This window comes from Amblyomma mixtum, chromosome 8 (assembly GCF_055824585.1).
Source record: "Amblyomma mixtum isolate Tamu chromosome 8, ASM5582458v1, whole genome shotgun sequence".
Classification (NCBI taxonomy): domain Eukaryota; kingdom Metazoa; phylum Arthropoda; class Arachnida; order Ixodida; family Ixodidae; genus Amblyomma; species Amblyomma mixtum.
In genome coordinates this window covers 129,537,273-129,560,083 of record NC_143019.1, presented here as the reverse complement: position 1 = coordinate 129,560,083, position 22,811 = coordinate 129,537,273, and the positions used below count along the sequence as shown (strand labels likewise).

General features: G+C 48.6%; 1 pseudogene; it reads left to right on the top strand.

The window, feature by feature from the left end:
- The window catches only part of LOC149334408 (uncharacterized), a 30,415-nt pseudogene extending 9,017 nt beyond the window's left edge, over positions 1 to 21,398 (top strand).
- Positions 21,399 to 22,811: the final 1,413 nt, after the last annotated feature.

The window sequence follows — 22,811 nt, the reverse complement described above, 5'->3', positions numbered from 1 at the left end:
TCACATATCTCGGTGGACACCAGTCAAAAACTGTATTTGAGGAAAGGAAATTGCGCTGAAACTGTCTCGCATATTTCGATGGACACCCGTCAAAATTCGCCCGCAGTGACGTCACAACGCTTTCGACCCATCGGAAACGCGGACAAATTTGCCAACACGTCTTGGTCACGACGGTATGAGCCATTAAAGGCTTTCGCCTTAAGAGATAAAGTCATCGAAAACCGAAGAAGCTATGATGGCGGGATCTTTACCGCTTCGTTTATTCATCAGTGTGATCAGCCTGTGATCACGAGCTCAACATTAAGAAGAAGACGCCGATCCACGAGGAAGTTTATTTAAGGACAAGAAGAAGAAGAAGCTGGGCCTTCCGACATGAGGCCCTGATAGCATAGGATAGGAAAACTTTTAATGTCCAACAGAAAGAGGGTAGCCTGAGGGCTACCCGCCTAGACGACGGCCGAAAGGTCTTGACTCTCGGCGGCGGCTTCGGCCAGTCGGACGAGTTGTAACTGAGTCGCCGGGTCGGAGCTCAGTAGTAAGGTCTCGCATTGCTCCTTTGCGTTTATACCTCGTCCCTCCCGGGGGGCATGAGGACATTCTCATAGTATGTGGTCCAAGGTGGCCCTAAGTTCGCAGTTTGCACATTTGTCTGAAAATTGCCCTGGGTACATAAGACTCCAATGGGCCGGGATTGGAAAGGTGTAAGTTTATAACCGGCGCCAGTTGATGGCTTGGTATCTGGACAAAGATCTATCCGCTGGAGGAAGTCTAGCTCGTTGCAAACGATAGGGCTGTGTAATTTATCTCTAGGTCACCATGCGATCCCTGTCTGTAAAGACCACCTCGCTCGGGTCTGCCCGGAAGGAAAAGCCTCGAGCGAACTCGTGGGCCGTCTCATTACCAGGCAGGGATGCATGTGCAGGTGTCCAGACTAGTGTAAATTTCCTGTATATTACATGAGGGCTTAGAATTGTATTCGTTAGAGGGGAGACCCGGCCCCTGCTGAAATTTGGTATGGCAACTTTGGAGTCACTTGGTGTTGTACCTCGATTTTGTGCCTACACAAGCCAGTGCTATGGCAGCTTCCTCTGCAGTCTCTGGGTTACCTGAGAGTATGGAGGAACTTATTTTGAGGAGTTGTTTATTATTGACGACCGCGACGGTCATCGTGTTCTTACCATACTCAGCGGCATCCACTTAGACCACGTCCTCGTCTTTGTAGGAGCGGAAGCGTTTCTCTAGCGCCTCTGCCCGTTTGGCCCGGCGCACTGAGTGATGAATAGGATGCATATTCCTGGGTAATGGGGGTACAACTATATTGTCCCGAATTTCTCCGAGCATGTCAACTTTGGCGGTTGTTCTGTTATCTCGGCTCAGATTGAGTTTTTCTATAATGGCCCTGCCGGTTGTGCTCCCGGCTAAGCGTTCGATTTGGGACGTTCTCACTGCTTCCGTAATTTCTTCCCGGGTATTATGCATGCCTATAGCTCTAGGAGGCGGTGAGTGGATGTACGGATGGGCAATCCTAGAGCTTGTTTCGTGCACCGCCTGATAATTCCATTTATCTTTTCCTTTTCTGAAACTTTAAGATCAAGGAAGGGGGCAGCATACGAGATACGGCTAACTACGAACGCCTGTACCAGCCGTAGGAGATTCTGCTCTTTCATGCCGTGTCTCCTGTTGGCAATCCGCTGTATGAGTCGCATCGTTTGTTGCGCGGAGTTTTTCATCTTAGTTATTGCATCACCGTTATACCCGTTGCTTTGTATAATCATTCCTAAAATTCTGATTTTTACAACATGAGGAATCTCTGCCCCTTGAGTTTGTAATTTGATTTTAGGGATGGTTCTGAACAACCCCGAGGCTGTTCAGGCTGCTCTTAAATCTACCACCCCCCATTTCATGAGGATCACTGACGTCCGGCAGTTCGGCCGTGGAGGGATCGTTTGCAGATCGCCAGACCAGGCATGCGTAACCGACCTACTCAAGTGTTCGTCGTTTGCCAATCACCCGGTGAGCGCATTCATACCTCCTCATCTGGCGTGTTCGAAAGGGCTAGTCCGTGGCGTAGACCCACGGCTAAGCGCGTCTGAGACATTAGAAAAGCTCACTTCGGCTGGCGTGATCGCCATTCACCGATGGAGTCGTGTGGTGGATGGCACAAAGATACCGACGGAGACTGTTATTGCTACATTTGCGGGGCTGTCTTGTCCATCTGAAGTTAAGGTGTGGCCTTTGGTTTTCCGTGTGGATCAATTTACATCTCGGCCCCTTCAGTGCCGTAATTGCTGGAGGTTTGGCCATAGCGCCAAGGCCTGTAAATCGAGTTTTCGTTGCTGTGGGTGTGGAGAGAGCCACGACCCCGCTGGGTGTTCTTCTCAACACGAGAAATGCTGTTTGTGTGGCGGTGGACACTCAGCAAGCCATTCCGAATGCCCAGCGCGGGCTGAGGAAGTTCAAGTTCTAGAGTTGATTGAGAAGCGCAGGTGCTCAAGACGTGAGGCGGTTGCAGTCATCAAAGATAGGACATCTGGCTATGCAAGTGTGGCAGCGCGGCATGCAACCGTTGTGGATTCCTCCTTGTCGCAAGCGATTGCGGCGGCGGTGGAGAAAGCAATGGCAAGTGCCATGGATCGCATAGTTGAAAATCTGTCCGCGTGCATTTCGCAGGTCATGGCATCCCAAATGTCCACTTTATTGCAAGCTTCTATTGCCCCTCTTTGTGGCACAATCACTTCTCCATTGGTTGCACCTCCCCAACCTTCTGTGCCCGTGACTTCCAATCCACTGAGTCAGACTCAATCACAGCCTTCGTCTATCCCTACAACCAGTTATTCACATCACAGTGAGACAGAAATCTCATCTGAAGAGTGCGTTGATATGGAGACTGAGATGCGTGCTCAAAAGCGCAGTGCGTCTCCATTAGGTGGTGCTGGTCCGTCTTGCTCTCAGTCGAAGAATAAAAAGAATCACCCTAGATCTACTTCCAAAGGTAGCATTTTGGATCAGGCGGTCTCCGCTGCGTCCCTTTCGGCGACATAGTGTCGTTGAAGGTGTTGCAGTGGAACTGCCGGTCTATTCTTTCTGCTTCAACAGATTTAGTTTGTGTAATGAGTAAATTAAGTCCAGATTTAATTGCTCTTCAGGAAACATGGCTCACTAAAGATTCTAGGTACAATTTACAAAATTATCGTTCTTTCAGGCTTGACCGGCCCTCAAGAGGTGGTGGGTTGCTATTGTTCGTATCCACAAAATTTTGCCACAGGGCAACTGTGTCATTTCAATATATGGACAGGCAGTGTGAAATTCAGGCACTTGATCTCAATATTCCTGGATATCATCCACTCACTCTGGCTAATGTATATTTTCCAACAGGTGTGCATGACGTTCGGCCTCTTGACTCGTTTTTATCTAGTTGCAGGAAACAGGTTTTAATTGTTGGAGACTTCAACTCGCATCATGTTTCGTGGGGGTTTCGAACAGATCGCTGCGGTACGCTCTTATGGGACTGGGCTTGTGTAAATAACCTCATTTGTTTAAATTCGGGGCTCCCCACATTTGTCCGTGGTCAGTCTCGCTCAGCGTTAGACTTGTCATTATCGTCCCCCGGAATAACTGTGTCCTCTTGGGCGCCAGTTGACTGTGCCTCCAATAGTGATCACCTTCCGATCAGCTTCCAAGTTATGTGCCAGTTGACCTCTCCTAACAGCACACGGCGCACATTCATAAATTACGACAGTTTTAAAAATGCCCTCAAAGCAGAACTTCAGGAATTATCTCATTCCAACAGTGGAGATAATGCCATCCGCATTTGTTCAATTTTGGATGGAGCTCGTAAAAAATCGGAGTTCTTGGTTCAGGCACATAAGGGAACATCGCCGTGCCTTTGGTGGAACGCAGAGTGCGGTCGAGATTATAGCGCCGAAAGGCTGCTTGGAAGAAACTTCTCCACAATCAGTGTCCCAAAAACTGGATCGATTATAAGTTCGTTGCAGCTACGTTTAAGCGCACCGTATCTCGTGCAAAGGAGTTGCACGATACTAAACGCTACGAATTCCTTTCAAAATCTGGTAATAGGCGCGCTTTATTCAATTACCTAAAATCCAGGAAACTAATCTCGTCCACCATGAACGCTGTCTCCCTAGTTCAGTCACCGGCTGAACTTGCACAGTCCCTGGAAGAGATAGGCAGAGGCCTTGAGCGCCGGTTTACGGCTCTTCTTCCTTGTCCTCAGAGATTTCTTGCCACTTTGGACGATTTCGAGGAGGTCACCCTCACTGAGCTCTCGAACACTGTATCCCGCCTTCCACCCGCGGCCCCTGGCCGCGATGGTGTGACTTCTTCTATGATTAAAATTTTGTTCGAGGAATCTCCCACCGACTTACTGGCACTTATAAATTACTCTCTCAAGGGGCCATGGATTCCAAATGAGTGGCGTCTAGCAAAGATTATGCCGGTGCTTAAAAAGCAGGGAGATGGTTATGTGTTAGACAATATAAGGCCAATTTCTTTAACTTCGAATCTCGTTAAGTTAATTGAGAGGGCGTTGCATGGTAGAATAATGTCTGTTATTTCAGAGACTGGGTTGTTGAACCCTTGCCAGATTGGTTTCAGACCAGGATGCTCTATATGGTGTGCCCATACCGATCGGGAGAGCCGCATACAGTTAGCTCGTCGCCGAAACCAATACGCAGCTCTTGTTACTTTAGATGTATCTAAAGCTTATGACAGCGTTGAACACAGGACGCTCTTGCAAAGACTACAGGCAGTAGGACTTCCGAGATACTTTGTGGCTTGGGTTGCTGAATTCCTTGCTGACAGGGAATTTTACTGCTTCCAGAACGGTGTTTCATCAAGCAAATTCCGACAAGCGAGAGGTGTGCCCCAAGAGGCGGTCCTCTCCCCTGTACTTTTCAACATCTTAGTCAGCAGTATTCCCTGCAGTCCTCAGGTGTCCACCTATGTGTATGCTGATGACATCGCCTTTTTTGCTTCAGAGAACGACATTTCCTCTTTGTACCAGTCCTTACAGTCCTACCTGAATGTCCTAGACCAATGGTTAGGAGACATTAATCTGTCCCTTAATGTCAATAAATGTGCTTTATTGGTTTTTCTGCTCTCTCGTCCAGTTAATATCTCTATTGTTTACCGGAACCATGTAATTCCTCAAGTGCAAAGTGTCAAATACTTCGGAGTAACTTATGATCCTTCTCTTTCCTGGGGGGCCCATATCGAGCAGATCACTGCGAAAGGAGTCCGAGCAGTCAGTATGCTGCGTAGGCTGAGCAGTATTCGTTCTGGCATGAGAAGACACTCATTTCTTACGATTTATAGAATGTACTTCCGTCCAGTCTTAGAGTTTGGCTGTGTTTTATTCTCTCGTGCGCCAGCGTATAAACTTCGCCCCTTGATTCTCTTGGAGCGGGAGGCGTTGCGCCTTTGTTTGGGCCTTCCAAAATTTGTGGCGAATTCCGTTTTGTACCTGGAAGCGCGTATTCCATCATTAACTTCTAGATTTCGGCCCTTAATGGTGAAAACCTTCGTAAGAATGTGCGATTCTTCGCTTCATGTCTCCAATTTGATCTTCCTTCGTCAGCCTTGGCCATTTTTCAACGAATCCTGGTCTCGTTTCCGTACCCCTCAGATATGTTTTGTGCAGTCCCTCCTTGTCCCCTTAAACGTCCGCATTTCGGACATCCGTCCGGTATGCGTCAATTCTTCATCTATTCAGATTGTCTTCGATGACATCTTTCCAAAACATGCAAAGTTAATGCATTTCCATTTGCTCAGCCGTTTATTGCAGGATTACCTGCTGTGCTTTAAATCTCATGTGCTGATAGCGACAGACGCCTCACAATGTGAAGAAAAGGCCGGTGTTGGCATTTTCTCCATCTCCCTTAACTGGTCATTCTCACTCCGCCTTCCCGATTACACCCCTATTTATTTGGCCGTATTTCTAGCAGTGGTCTTAGCGTTGTGCAAATTAAACAGCTCCTTGTCATCTGTCATAATTATGACAGATTCATTATCGTTGTGGTCCTCTCTCACCGCGTCCTCAACATTTCAGGCTCTTCGGTTACTCAAATGCTTGGTTCCACCCCACGTGTGTTCATTACGGTTGGTCTGGGTGCCTGGGCACAGAAGAATCCATTTGAATGAGGTTGCCGATACCCTGGCGAAGGCATCTCTTCAAGGCCCAGTCGTATCTGTGCTTCCACCCAGCGCATATATTACGGCGGCCAGGTTTCGCAGGTATCTGCTCTTGAAAGAATTCGCAGCATCAGCTCTGACCTCCTCTCCCGAATTCCGGCATCTCCTTTACCCGTGGTGCAGTAAAGGATGGCGATCACGCACGCTTGAGGTTTCCTTCACGCGTCTACGTTGTCGCGTGCCTCACTTAAACTTCTACCTTTATAGATGTGGTCTGGCGGTCTCCCCATTGTGCCCGTTCTGCGGAGAACCCGAAACGATAGATCATTTCTTGTTGACCTGCCGCCGTTTCTCCTCTTTACGGAGCCGCTTGCTGAAGCTTCCGTTACGACAGCTTGGTCTAAGTCTGTCTGCCGGGGTTGCTCTGTCTCTTGGGGCTTCCTCCCTTGGGCACAGCAACTGGAATGTGCTCTCCGCCATGCAAAACTTCCTTACAGACACTAAACGGCTGCCGTCTTAAACTCTGCTCTTTCTCATGATCAATATTCCTCTGGAACGAAAGCTTTCTGAAACGTGAAATATTTAGCCCCGTTCTCTATTTCAGTCACCGATCTCAGAGCATTTGTTTAGCCTATTTCAATTACACATCTGAGATCCTTTCATTTATTTCCTAACTGCTATTATTATCATAATTATTTTACTTTTCATAGCCATTATTTTCTTGATTAACATTTTGTGCACCTATCAGTTGCCGCCTGTGTCTTGGCCAATCCCCCGCAGTGGGTACGCGCCATTATCTAGAGGACAACAACAACAACAACTGCAAGCCCCTACGGCTGACCCCTGAGAACGCAACCAGAAAACCATACGATAACCCGTGACGAAGGTAAGCGAACGCATCCTACGCTAGGGTTCTCATACTTGGCTTCCGTTCGCCGAAGTCCGCCGTCCTGAAGGCCAACCCTACTACCTGATGCGCTTTCTGGATGCTTATAGAGACCACTTAAACAGTATCAACGTGATCGAAACTCCTATAACATATTCAATGCGCACTACAAGAGCAGCTTGTGAGTCGGACGCTGCTGAGAGTGCGGAACTTGCAAGTTGCGACAGCATCGGTTGCAATCCGAAGTCAGCATATGGCTCATCGGCAACCAAACCCAGCGTTTTTGCACAGATGAAACGGTCCGAAAACTCTAATGACATGTCATGCCCTCGCATGACATCAGCAGTAGACCATGAAATTGCAAAGGATGATCACAGGAAACGGGGAATTCAGCAAATATAGGTGAGATAGTAGTAATTAATCATAGCGAGATAGTAATAGTGGTCTTGGTAGTTTTGCAATAATAAAGGACGTTACTAAATAACGATGTGGGTCATTAGTTACAAGGGCCATGATAAGTGCCTTTAGGTCAACGGAAGGTTTTTCATTCACAGCACGTAGGGATCTTGAGTGCCCACCGTAACTCTTTTGTGGTCCAGGCAGCCTGGGAACCGTCACATTTTTTACGCTCAGTCTCCTCGTCGCATTTCGCATGTACCGAGCTCAGCTGCAGCTTGAACTTGCCTCGAAAGGTCTTCTGCAGCGTGCGTTTGCTTTCTGTGGATAATAACAGAGGGCTGGCCCGCCCCTGGGGATAAAATGTTACTGCGAGAGCTGCACCGCATCTCATACCCTCTTCAGATCCAACTGGTATCACGTGAAAAAAGGTGGCAATTATTCTAGAGCGGCAGTTTCCGGCAGCCCTTCATTTTAAGGTTCCAAGTTCGACTGCGCATGTTTATTGTGAGGCATCGATGAAAGCTGCAGTTTTTCGTCACCAAATTACACGACGCTGACGCTAGCATCACTTAAGCATCCCTCATACGGTTGTGATCGTAAACTGATGTCGTGAGCAACAGTCGCACACAAAGTTTCGTTTTTAGCTACCCGGAACGCCTGAGCATGAAGGTCGACAGTGGAAACATTTGTGTCCTTGACGTCTTTGAAGTCTCCTGCAAACATTCCTACCTTCACGGCGCTGCCCTTGAGCCTTCTATGCCTGTGACCGATCAGGAATAACATGCTTACTGGCGCGGCATCGGCGCGCTTCAAGCCCGGGATACATGCGGCGTTTTTTTCGACGACATTCGCGCGGCAGAAAACGTCGCGGCGGCGCGGCGCTCGGGTGGAGATACAAGGAGCGTTGAAGCGGCTGCGCGCCGCCGCGTATCCCACGACGCGAAAGCGAATGTGATCAACAAGTGGCAAACACCACTGCGTAAGGAGGTCTGTGAGAACAGCGACGCTGACCATTCTGTTAAAATCAGGAAAGCTTCACTTCGACACCAGTGCACAAATTTTAGCACGCGCGCTTAAGTATTTAAAAGATTTGCGTGCTCGAATGCATGCCGTCGCGTACCTTTGGACGCCCGCTCAGCCGCGTACACCAGCGGCTGCGGTTGTCTTCGACACATTCGCTTCAGGGAGGGAGCGCAGGCATTCCGATCCAAGGTTCAGCCGTGTTGTCTAAAACAAGCGACATTTCAAGTCTGATGAAGCGTTTATTTTCACGACAATAACATTTCGGTGCCAAGAACACTGCGTACCTCGGCGGCCACGGCGGCCATGTTGGCGGCGGCAGGCAGAGGACCGGAAGAGCGCGCTTTCTGCGCTGCTATTGGCTCGCTTCAGCCGCCGCTTCCGGTCTCACCGGACGCCGCGCTTCAAAATCTAGCCGGTCCTGATCGGCGGCGGCGGGTGGGCTGCTGGTGCCTTCGTTGAGAGCTGCGGTGCGAAGACCCGTAGCATACGCAGGGGGGAGGTTTGGAGTGGTTTGGATGTGCCAAGGCTTTAGTGGGAGTCTTTCGGTAAACGGCTTCGGTTCCGAGGACAGTGGTTTCTGCGAGGTTGATTTCGTGAGCTGAGTCTTCGGATTGCTCGGCTACCGGTATTTACTGGTGCTTCAGCCACCTACTTTTTCCGTTAAACTTCCTCCTTTCCTCATAGCGGGCCAGCGGGGTAGCGGAGCCATGCAAGGGACGGGAAGACAGTGTGCGTTGCTGGTGGAGCGAAGGGCGCTCGTCGGTCGCACAGCCGACGTAAAGGTTGATTCGTGCGACACACAGTTCGGAGGGGGATCACCTCTGGAGGACGTAGATGGCACATCAATGGACGCTCATGGACATCAGCGTCGGGGAAGTACGAAAATTGGATGGAAATTTAAGGTCCTTCTTAAGCGTATCACTCGACATCGTTAATGGTTATTTGCTACTGTCTTTTTAAGTAGTACTTACGATTACGTAGACTAATCAGCATATTTCAGTAGGCTTACTTGATCACGTGATACGCCACAAGACATAAAGGTTCTCCCTTTAACCAAATGGAACGAACATGCCTCAGTGACCCGGAGGCAGCGTGTCCGACTCGAAACTGAAGGATCATTGGTTCAATTTCCAAAATGATTACTCCAATTTTCGTTTCTGCGGAATTGATTTACTTTGTATCGAGTACGTCAGAATAAAATTGCCCCGTTTCCACAAGCAGCCGCTGGGCGGCTGCTCTTCGCAAGTCGCGTGCACCGGGGAGTGAAAGAAGACGAAGATCGGCTCCGGCCTGCTCTGGGTGCTCTTGGCTTGTTCTCCGGTGCCGTTCACGTCAACACCCCATTAAAGCCTTTCGGTTACGAGCCCCAACGGCTACGTAACAATATTTTAACCACAGTACATTCTCGAATCCACAATGTAACTCGAGTATTTATCATTTTCACTCCAGAGCTGAACGAGTAACGTCACAATCCTTTACACTGATCCTTGATTAGTGTGGAAATGCGCACGGCTTTTCCTTCGTCCGCCTGCTCTATCGCCGTCACGTCAAAATCATGCCATGTCTGGCCCTCACTTTTTTAAAGTGCCACCGCTGCACGGACTGGCCAAAGAACTCAGTTCCGGCTGTGGCTCTAGAAGACGTACGCGGTACACAGGCGCACCGACCGCCGACCCGGTAGGCACAGACACCGTGCAATTTTTTGGTGGCAGCAATGTTCGCAGTACGACTCTGAACGCCATCGTCATCATTCTAAATGAGTGGTTTAAAACGGTAGCTTCTATTCGTGCCAATTCAGACACAGTTACCAGAGGGCGGCAAAATATATCATTTCGTTCGCATCGGCAATTTCCGGGTTAAATTTGAGTTTCAGTTTTGCTGAGCACCTGCGCTCTAGCCTTAGCTCGAGCATTTAGCAGCTAAAAGATTAGCTGCTAAATAAGGCGCAACAAACTTCAGAGTCAGTTTATTAAAATATGAATGGTACCGCTCTCTTCTGCGACTACAGCATCCCAATGACTTCTTTTGAGCTTGTTCTCGCAGAATAAAAACATGTAAAAATAAAAGTGGGGCGACCCCTGCTTCAGCACTGCTCTGCCAGGCTTAAACCGATTCAGATATAAAATCCAAAAAGTGAAAGGCTTAAAAGAAAAACAAAATGAGGGAAAAAGCAGAATTGAGAAATGAACTCATAGTAATAATTCAGACAAAAACAATACAGTGAACGTTTGCAAAGGCTAATAAAAAAAATCATCATCATCATCAGCCTGACTACACCCACTGCAGGGTAAAGGCCTCTCCCATGTCTCTCCAATTAACCCTGCACTGTGTCAGTTGCCGCCACTGTATCCCCGCAAACTTCTTAATCTCATCCGCCCACCTAACTTTCTGCCGTCCCCTGCTACGTTTGCTTTCTCTTGGAATCCACTCCGTTACCCTTAAGGACCAGCGGTTATCTTGCCTTCGCATTACATGCCCTGCCCAAGCATATTTCTTCCTCTTGATTTCAACTAAGATGTCATTAACCCGCGTTTGTTCCCTCACCCACTCCGCCCTCTTCCGATCTCTTAACGTTACACCTATCATTTTCCTTTCCATAGCTCGCTGCGTTGTTCTTAACTTAAGCTGAACCCTCTTTGTTAGCCTCCACGTTTCTGCCCCATAGGTGAGTACCGGTAGGATACAGCTCTTGTATACTTTTCTCTTCAGGGATATTGGTAAGCTACCATTCATGATCTGAGAGAACCTGCCATATGCGCTCCGCCCCATTCTGATTCTTCTAGTTATTTCCCTCTCATGATCCGGATCTGCGGTCACTACCTGCCCTAAGTAGACATATTCTCTTACTACTTCCAGAACCTCGCTACCAATTGCGAACTGCTGTTCCCTTGCTAGGCTGTTGTACAATACTTTGGTTTTCTGCATGTTAATTCTTAGCCCCACCGTTCTGCTCTGCCTGTCTAACTGGTTGATCATGCTTTGCAGTTCTTGTCCTGAGTGGCTTAGCAAGGCAATGTCATCAGCGAATCGCAAATTACTCAGGTATTCTCCATTAACTCTTATCCCTAACTGTTCCCATTCCAGTCCCCGGAATACCTCCTGTAAGCAGGCAGTGAAGAGCATTGGCGAGATCGTGTCTCCCCCCTGCCTGACACCTGTCCGTATTGGAATTTTATTGCTGCCTTTATGGAGAACTATAGTAGCTGTGCAATCGTTATAAATATCTTCCAATATTTTCACATAACACTCTTCCACACCCTGATTCCGCAATGCCTGCATGACAGCTGAGGTTTCCACTGAGTCAAATGCTTTCTAGTAATCAATGAAGGCTATATATAGGGGTTGATTATATTCTGCGCATTTCTCTATCACCTGATTGATAGTGTGAATGTGGTCTATTGTCGAGTATCCTTTACGAAAGCCTGCCTGATCATTTAGTTGACTAAATTCCAAGGTTGTCCTGACTCTATTAGCGATTACCTTGGTAAATACCTTGTAGGCAACGGACAATAACGAACAATACCAAAATAAAACAATAAATAAAATACCAGAATACTAAGCAAAGAACTCAGTGCAGAACAGTAGACGAAAGCCGGGGGCGTGTTCTATAAAGATCGACTTGCCATTTTCTACTTCGAATCCGTTCGGTCCTCCGGCATCGGTCAGTGATCTTGGGTGACGTAGCTGCTGGATTTCAAGCACCCGTTGGAAGAGACCGGACTTGGCTCATTGATTACCGGACCTTGTCATCGGCTGCACATCGCGAGCAATGGCTATGCGCAGCTTTCGAGTAGTGGCGAAGGCTATCGTCGACGTGGGGACCCGCTACCTTGTGATTTGTGCGATTGGTCACTTACTGCTTTCGTCCGATGCGGCCGTCATGATGACGTCAATCCAGGAGAAATTAAAAATGATTCCTTAGAAATAAAAGAGGAGATGAAGTCTGAAAAGTAGGCACACTTAGAAACAAAAGCAAAAGATCAAAACGCGAGAACACAAAATGGACGTTAAGGATTATTGGGGATATATAAACAAGCAAATACAAAAAAAATATACGTACGAGGCATGCTCGGGAAGTAAAGATACCATGACCACCACGCCATTGAAAACTTTTATTCCATAAACCATGTACTGGGCGATGTCAGTGCACGTTAATGAACCCCAGGTGGTCGAAATTTCCGGAGCCCTCCACTACGGCGTCTCTCATAGCCATAGTCGCTTTGGGACGTTAAATCCCATAAACCAAACCAAACCAAACCTTTAACTCAGGACTAATCATATCACTGTCTTCATTCGCACGCACATTTGCCTCAGATATCCTAACAGCCTGGGAAACTGTTTGGATGACAGCTGATGTAAGTCTCTGGACTGCCCTGTAAACCATGTCATGATTTTTTGTGCCGACTCGTTGTGATCGGCGAGCGGCTTACAAGCGAGAAGTTTATTGAAGTGAAGAAAAAAGTGAAAATTAGTGGGGGGCCATGTCCGGGCTCTGGAGACGATGTTCCAAAACATCCCATTTGAATCTTGAGAAGAACGAGGTGATGGCGTGCGCCGTGTGGAACCGAGCGTTGTCGTGAGGTATGCGTACGCCACGCGGCAGGCATACGCTTCGTTTGTCTTGGATTAACCGCAGCAGGCATTCCAAGATGAGCGCGCGCGCATCGGCGGTGGCAGCCACACCGCCGGTCCTTCGCCAGACGTCTCTATGCAGTCGAGTGAGTGAGATGCATGGCTCCGAAGGGGCCCTGTCATTCCGCGCCAAGCGGTTTGGGGGAGCGGCAGTGGATTGATCACAAGGCTTTCGCCAAGCACACTTTAGAGTTTTTGAAGTTTCTTCGGTATTTTTTTGAGGAAAGGTAATACGCTTTATCTCCCAATGTGCGAAACAAATAGAGCGGGGGCTTGGAAAGCAGAGGGTAAAACTTGTAAATTGGTTTTAAGCGTGAAATGCTTTTAGCTCTCGTTGTCGGCAGTGTGGTGACGTCACGCCGAGACCGAGAGTCATCATCCGGGCACTGAAATCCACTCATCCGGGCTCTGAAACGAGAACATCCGGGCACCGTACGAGAATTAACGAGATTTAACGAGACTCTCTAAGCCCTCCTACGCGACCGGCATGCAAGCGCCGGTTGGTCTCCAAACGAGTCACAAAAATAACTGCTCCCGGTGCCTTCTCAATGTTTATCAAGATATCAGTCGAGCTGTGCGTTTGATAATGCACGGAATTATAATTTCCGATTTCTAATAACGCGTGCAAAAAGCACATACACGCCACAGTATTTAAGCATGAAATGCTTTTAGCTCCCGTTGTCGGCAGTGTGGTGATAGTCACGCCAAGACCGAGAGCCAACATCCGGGCACTGAATTCCACTCATCCGGGCACTGAAACGAGAACATCCGGGCACCGTACGAGATTTAACGAGACTCTCTAAGCCCTCCTAGAGGACCGGCATACAAGCGCCGGTAGCTTCGCGCCGAACGGGTGGTGGCGTTCCTCCTGTATAGTGCGGTTCGGGTGTCCACCGAGATGACAGGGAATTACTGCGCCATTTCCTTTCCTCAAAAAGCGTTTCGTTCAAAGGGCAACGCATCGCGTCGAACGGGCGGTGACGTTCCTCCCTTCCTGTACGGTGCGGTTCGGGTGTCCACCGCGATGACAGAGAATTACTGCTCCATTTCATGTCCTCAAAAAACGTTGTGTTCAAAGGGCAAGGCATCGCGCCGAACGGATGGTGGCGTTCCTATCTTCCTCTAAGGTGCGGCTCGGGTGTCCACCGAGATGGCAGAGAATTACTGCGTAATTTCCTTTCCACAAAAAGCGTCGCGTTCAAAGGACGAGGCATCACGCCGAACGGGTGGTGGCGTTCCGCGGACTGCCTGGCAGCGCTACAACACGCTGTCGCGTTCCACTCCTAAAGGCGAAGCTTAAGCGTCATTAATTCGCAGTTTATTACTATTTAGTCATTAATCAGTCATTACACACTAATCAGTAATTTGTCATTACTTCGTCATGAATTATGTGTGACGTAATCCAGTGGTAAGATCACCAGTGTCACATACGCAAAATGGTGCTGAAAACGGTTTTGCCTCTACGCACTTCGGACAGTTTCGAACGCGCTGCATATACATTCTTATCAGGCCTGCGTCTCGTCGTGTTCGCGTGCGCTTCGCATTATGCCCGTAAACATTTCATGCTTACTCTACTCTCGGTTAAGGGAGAGGCAGAGTTTTTTTTTGAGGAAAGTAAATGCGCAATATATGTCTCACAAATCTCGGTGGACCCCTGAACCAGAGGGAACGATTGATTGATTGAAAACTTTATTTAAACAATGGCAATTACTGGAGCGTTTGGTGGTCCGCCCAATCCGGGAGCCCACTGGCCTGCGTCGCAGCGTGGGCCCTGCGAACCAGGCCTTGTTGCAGGTCGGGGTCCTCGCTGTGCAGAATGGCCTCCCACTGCTCGAAATCGGGATTAAGAAGTCTGTCTCTGACAGGATTGAATTGGCATGCCCACACCATGTGAAAGGCTGTCGCTATTTCTCCACAGTGCGGGCACTTTGGTGTTTAGAGTGAGAGTTTAAGTGAAGCTACGAGAGGGAAGGCGCTTAACTGCCCGCTTGTAACAGTGGACATCTCAATCGTGCTTTAAGCTACGTGGCGGTAGTGACAGATGTGCGCTGCATGCTATGGCATTGACAACGTTGCGCCAGAAACGCTACAACCTACCAGGGTGGCAGGGTGGGTGGGGCCGTTAATGTACATATAAAGACAAGCGGCAACTTCTTACCACTTATGCGGGAGAACATCCCGTTCCTCTTGCTCGTAACTTTTCCCACAGCTGTGACAACCTCGCGAAATACTTGCGCAGACCTCGTCTTGAAAACCAGGCATTGGTGGAGCAAATCGAGCGTATACCCATCTGTTTCTCCGTTCACAAAGCTTCCTTCATGACAATGATGAACTGTTAGTGGAGTGTTTCTTGAAGGAGTATGTGTGAAAAAAAAAACAAGTTGTTGGTAATTGTACATACATGTCTTGCTTGAATCCTGTGCCTCAATGTATCGAAAAGTTGAAACAGCTGATGAGCTGAGCTCAACTTTCGCATCAGAACGCAATCGTCTGCAATTGTTTTGGGCTGTTTCCTACCTTTTAAGATATGCGCCAACTATTCCAACAACAAGCTTTATTAGAGTTCATTAATGAGCCCAGAAATTGGTCTTATTCCTGTGCACACAGCGTGGGAAATTTCTACCCCGTCCTTTTCATTTTGTGCTCGTCGGTGAGCATCTTTGGCAGCTACCTTGCGCACAATTGTTGAACCCTAATTCTTCAGCTACGGCTTCAAGTTCACGGTATTCGAGAGACCGGAAGTGATTTCATGCAATTCTCTTATCCTCACACACCTAATCGAAAGAATTTCTTCGTCGATTTTGCGGAGAAGCTCATAAGCGACAACAAACCCCCTCCCGCGCTGTTTGCGTTAAGAACATCTGTTCTGCCCTGCGAAAATTTTATGTTTATGTTCCCCACATATTGGCAATTCATGGCATCACCATGAACAACAGCAACCTGTCGGTTAATTGTTCGCTGGTGGTCCGAATCGTGCAAGCAGAAAAAAATAGTGTAAAAACGAAAAAGGCTATACGCGTGAGCTGCATGGTCATTGCCTGGTGCACGCTCCTGGCTGGACTGGCTGGTCTTGGAATGCTGTTGGCACTGCTACCGTTCGAAAGCTGCTCCAGATAAACCCCCACCTTATAGTAGAAGGGATCGTACCTCGCATTTGACGGAAGCGTGTCCCATCAGAGACATTCCTAAAGCATGCTACTCAACCAAGCACTGGCGGAGCACTGCAGACTGGAGTTGAGAGGGAAGTACAGCACGACTAGCTTTGTGACTTAGCGGCTGGCACGCGCAGTATTCTTACTGTACGGATGCGCCTCGTATGGGTGAAAAAATTGCGAATATAATTACACGTGTATAGAATGATGAATAGAGAGAAGGACACTTTCTGAATGCATGTCCCAAACAAAGCAGGCAGGAGTAACAGAATATGGTGGGAAGAAAATAGCTGAGAAAAAAAGAAAACGTGTAAGTAACAAATGAAAAAGATTGCAGAGTAGGAGGAAATATAAAAAACGTCAATTTGAAACAAAAATAAAGAGAAAAGAAGCGGATGCCAGGTGTTGAGAAGAAAAACTGCACAAGCGGGCCAGTCGTCGAGCTTCAGCGCACATAACAATGGATAGGTGGAAAAATCCTTATTAAGCGGGAAAGGGAAGGTAGTGTCCTGAAAAGAGCACGGCATCCTGATGCAGAGCAGGCAGAAGGGGAATAGCTGATGGCCTTATTCTGCGTGCCGTATGCGCAGGTAACCAGCGGTAACACGGCATCCCAGTTCCGGTAATTCTATGTGACATACATATACAGCGTATTGCGGAGGGTGCGGTTTGTGCGCCCTGTAAGACCGTTGGTCTGGTTGTGGTAAGGAGTGGAGTGGCGGTAGCTTGAGCCGCACAGTCGAGGTAGCTGTGCTACAACGACAAAAGCAAACTGCTGGCCACGGTCGCCGATGATGACATGGGGCGCACCATGACAAAGAATAATAGAGTGCAGCATAAAAGGCGGCCTTCGCTGACACAAGCGCTGCAGTTTTCACTTATCACATCAAATAATCTACACAGACTATAAAGCAGCAGCGTTCTTCGGAAGAATTCGGAAAGGGACCAAGAAGGTCGTCTCCAGCTTTGTCAAAAGGTGTCGACGGTGGCTTGACCGGCTGTGGAAGCCCAGCAGGAGGAGCTATGCGACGTTTTGGACGTTGACATTGCCGACAGCTTGCGACGTTAGTTCTCCTATACAGGTTTGGACAATAGAAGCTCTGACGACGTCTGTGCAGTGTACGGGCGAAGCCCTGGTGGCCCAACGTGATGTCGTCGTGCATGGCGTGTGGCACATCATTGCGGAGGTTTTCTGCGACAATGAGAAGTGCGGAGGTACCATCGACTGGGTAGTTTTATGCGAAGCATACTACTTTAGCTACCACTTCAGCCCTTCACCGTGGTTATGCGCCTCCAAATCACGTGATACATGACGTCACACCACGTGACACGATGACGTCACGACAGTGGAGAAACGGGGGCCCACTTCGCGCCGTCGCTGGGGTTGTGCGCCTCCAAATCTCGTGATACATGACGTCACACCACGTGACACGATGACGTCACGACAGTGGAGAAACGGGGGCCCACCTCGCGCCGTCGCTGTGGTTGTGCGCCTCCAAATCACGTGACACAATGATGCCACACCACGTGACACGATGACATCACGGCAGTGGAGAAACGGGGGCGCACCTCGCGCCGTCGCTGTGGTTGTGCGCCTCCAAATCACGTGATACATGACGTCACACCACGTGACACGATTACGTCACGACAGAGGAGAAACGGGGGCCCACCTCGCGCCGTCGCTGTGGTTGTGCGCCTCCAAATCACGTGATACATGATGTCACACCACGTGACTTGATGACGTCACGACAGTGGAGAAACGGGGGCCCACCTCGCGCCGTCGCTGTGATTGTGCGCCTCCAAATTACGCGACACGATGATGCTTCGCATTCTCCAGGCTTAACCAAGTTAAGCCTCAGCCATTTTTTGTACAGGATTCCGTCTCGAACGATGATTGTCGTATACCGTGCTCCCGTTTGGGCCGCAGCTAGGAAAGTTTGCAATGCGAGGTCGTTTTGTTGCTTGCGCCGAAAGACCTCTATTTGGGAACGGTGAGGAGTACGAAGCGAGACACCCATTCCTCCCCACTTTATGTAGGTGCTAACGGACTGCGCGATAAGCAGTCGCTGTCGCGCCGACCAGTTATGTAGTCGACAGAAACGCACTGCTGCAGGCGCAGAGCCGAACTCGCGACGAGACCAGATGGATCGCGCGAGCCTATGACCCAGCATAGGGAAGATGGTCGGGCACGGTCATCGTGAACGAACGTCCGTACAGGTACGCGCGGAACTTGTGGACAGCAAAGACATCAGCCAAACATTCCACTTCAGTTACAGTGTAGTTGCTGTCGGACTTCGGTAATCTGCGACTGGCATACGCAATAACGTGATTGGCGCCAGTGTGAATCCGAACAAGCACCGCCGAAGACCGACGCCACTGGCATCATTGTGGATCTTTTTTTTGGCAGCGATAGGATTATCATCATCATCATCACACTGACTACGCGCACTCCAGAGCAAAGGCCTCTTCCATGTCTCTCCAATTTACTGTCCTTAACGCGGGTTAATGAAATCCTAGTCGAAATCAAGAAGAAATGGGCTGGGACAGGGCATGAGGTCACCATCATCATCGTCAGCATATAATGCGAAGGCAAGATAACCTTATCCCCGCAAACTTCTTAACCTCATCAGCCCATCTAACTTTCTGCCGCACCGTGCCTTCTCTTGGAATCCACTCCTTTACCCGTAGGGACCAGCCGTTATCTTGCCTTCGCATTATATGCTAATGATGCTGACCTCATGGCTGGTCGAAGCCCATTTCTTCTTCTTGATTTTGACTAGGATTTCAATAACCCGCGTTTGATCCCTCAGCCACTCCGCCGAATTCTGATCTCTTAACGTCATACCTACCATTTTTCTTTCCATAGCTCGCGGCGTTGTCCTTAACTTGAGCTGAACCCTCTTCGCTAGCATCCACCAGGAGAGTACCGGTAAGATACCCTTGTTGTATTCTTTTTTATTGAAGGATACTAGTAAATTTACATCCATGATCTGAGAGAACCTGCCATATGCGCTCTACCCCATTCTGATTCTAGTTATTTCCTTTTCATGATCCGCAACAGATGCCACTACCTGCCCTAAGTAGACGTATCCCTTATTACTTCCAGAACCTCGCTACCAATCGTGAACTGCTGTTCACTTGCGAGACTGCTGAACATTACTCTAGTTTTCTACCTGTTAACTTTAAGACCTGCCGTTCAGCTCTTCCTATCTAACTCATTGATCACGCTTTGCAGCTTATCTCCTGAGTGACTGAGCGAGGCAATGGCATCAGCGATTCAAAAATTAGTTAGGTATTCTCCATTAACTCCTATCCCTAACTGGTGCAAGTCCAGGCCTCGGAACACCTCTTGTAAACAGGCGGTGAATAGCATCGGCGAGATCATGTCTACCGGCTTGGCACCATCACTTATGGAAATTTTATTGCTAACTTTATGAATTACTGTGGTAGCTTTGCAGTCGTTATTGACACGTGGCAGTATTTTTACATACTGCTCTTTACAGCCTTTTTCCGGAATGCCTGTTGGTTGCTGAGGTTTCAGCTGAGTCAAATGCTTTCTTGTAATCAGTGAACGCTATATATAGGGGCTGGTTATATGGCGTAATTCTCTATCACCTGCTTGATAGTGCGCATATGGTATATTGTCGAGTACCGTTTACGAAAGGCCGCCTGATCATTTGGCTATTCGAAGTCTTAGGCTGTCCGGATTCTATTTGCGATTACCAAGTAAAACATTGTAGGCGATAGACGGTAAGCTGTTTGGTCTGTAATTTTTTTCACCCCTTGACGCCTCCTTTCAAATGACTTCATTATAGCGTTCTTCCAAGCTTCTGGTACGCTCGAGGTCATAAGGCATTGCGTATAAAGGATGGCTAGTTTTTCTAGCACAATCTCCCGTCCATCATTCAGGAGATCTGCTGCTACCTGATCCTTACCAGCTGATTTCCCATTTTGCATTGCTTCTAAGGCTTTCTGTACTTCCCCTTTCTTTACTGGCTTGATGAGCCATTGCTGTGCTTTACTGCCTCTGACATTAAAGTTCTGATTACATTGGGTAGTGTATATATTTGTGTAGAACTCTACGGCTGCTTTAACTACACTTTAACTACCTTATCCATGTTGCTAATGCCACTGCCCTTTGTCTCTTAGTGCATACATATGGTTTTACCTATGCCTAGCTTTCTCTTAATGCTTTTAGGCTACCAGAGTTCTTTACAGCATACTAGATGTTCTCCATTTTGAACTTCCTTATGTCGGCTACGTTGCGCTTCACTCCAAACACTTCTCTGGATGTGCTCACAAGATCCTTGCTAATTTTCTAGAGTTATCTTCAGCTTTGAAACAAAGCTTCCTACAAAACTTATTTTCGGTTCGAAGTCGGGTGCAACCTGATTTTTAAAAAAATTGGTGGGGTGCAAGAATCAGGTAAATTAGAGTCCAGCTGAAAACGCAGGACTCTAATCAAATCTGTGGGTTCTCAAAGTAATAGAAAAGCGACCACTGCCTTTTCTGCGCAGGCGAATCCAGAATGTCAACGGATTGCATCGTGGAGGAAAGTCGAAGCGACACTCCAAGCACTACACCGCGTGCTTTGCGGTGGTGGTGGCGATTTTAGTCCTCACGGCTGCGCTTGGCGTCTTCTGGTTCCTGCTGCTGCCCAGGGATTCGCAGAGTGACCTTGCCTCTACCTTGCCTCCGGGCCCCATTTGCAAGAACATCCAGTGCGCCAGCGCGGGGGAAGTGTTCAAAGGCATTATAAAGCCGGAGGCAGACCCTTGCCAAGTCTTTTACACCCACGTGTGCGGCAACTACAAGCACCCGTGGGGCCAATATCTCGGGCAGCTGGATTACGAGATGTACCAGGCGCTAACCCGAACACTGGACGCCGCCTCGTCCCGTCCAGCACGGGACCAAAGTGCTGCGCAGAAGGCAGCCGCCCTATACAAGAACTGCGCCGCAGGTCACGTGGACGAAACCGAGGAACTACGGATGTTTGTGGAGTCTGTAGGGCTGGATTTGAGCACCTACCCAGACGCAGATGTCCTTGACAAGATCATCATGCTCTTCTTCAAATAACAACATCGCCATCCTTGTGGAACTGTCCCTGGACGACAATAAGCTCTCTGGCCGAAAACGTGTCCTGGTGCTGGAGGTGAGCAGCTCTCAGCTGCGCTGGATGAGCCAGCGCAACGTGTACACGCTGCCAGACGATTTTTACCTTGTTCACATGGCCGCCTTTGGGCTGAAAGTTTCTTCGGATGAGGCGCGTTACACTGCGGAGAACATCACCCGCGCCGAAATCACGGCCATGGGCGTCTACTTCTTCGACCGGTCTGTGAACACATTCCGCTTCGCTGCCTCATCACGCGTGAAACATCTCGATGTCCTGACACACAACATACAGCCGCCCCGTTGGGCGTCCCTAATCTCCACCCACTCTGGCGGTGTGTATGGCGCCGAAGACGAAATTCAGGTGAGGAACGCGTCGCCATATCTGCCCAAACAGGCTTGTTTCTCACAGCGGATGAAGTTGATCGCTGGGTGTATTTGTAATGTGTGTAGAATGTCCCCAAAGCTTGTGTGAGAGGGACAGGGAGGAAAAGTAGAAGTTGGCCTCTGTCCGTAGAGTGCCCTATTGTAAGCCCGAGGAATCCACTTTCAGCGAGAACGGAGCTCTTATAAGATAGAAAAGATTAAAAAACCAAGCACAGGTGTCGCCATAAGCGATCGATTTCGCAAGTCAAATGCATGCGTTGGCGCTTTGGGCGCTGATCTCAGAGGTTGTGCTACACCGCCATTAATTTCCCGTCTGTTTCGGTAATGACGTCACGAGTTTGAAACGACTGGAGTGAAGATCTTTCAATCCTTTTTTACCGGCGGTAAATTCGTGTTTTGCTGCCGGTCAGGTGTCAAAATAGACAGGCGTACCCACAGAATCCTTTTTTATTAAGAACAATAAATGGATGGAGTTCGCTATAGTATTCCTTTGGCTCAAACTAAACGCGGCACGAATCGAAACGTACGCAAGGAAGGAGCCAATGCGACCAGACGAACGCCACGAGTGAGAACTATTTTTTTTACTGTGAGCGGCTCCTGGACTAGTATAATACGAGTAGAATATTCCAATTTGTTTCCATTGTAAATTTTTGAGGCTTTTGTGTGACGACACGCCCCAGGTTCACTAAAGGACCTGCTTGCTTACCGCGAGTGATAAAAAGCGGAAACTTCTCAACTCATTCTGTGTGGCTAGCCGTTTCTGTGAAGTTCTATCGACGTTATTGGTATCGAATTTAGCCTATGGACTCAGTAGTCGTGGATGCAAGAATAAGAGGAAGCAGCGCAAGACGCTGTAGATGAACTTAATACCAGTAGTTTCTAAGTTTGATCGCCACCTCATGCTTTGCGCTGTTTTATGGAATTTTAAGGAAAGTTGTCTCGAAGGCAGGTAGCGGTAGTAGCGTATTTGCATATAGAGGGGCTCTAATTGACGGCACTAGGCACCGGCTGTTCATCGATGACGCTAATTTTCTATCGCACCAACGCCAGTTCCGCTGGATGAATATTTATAA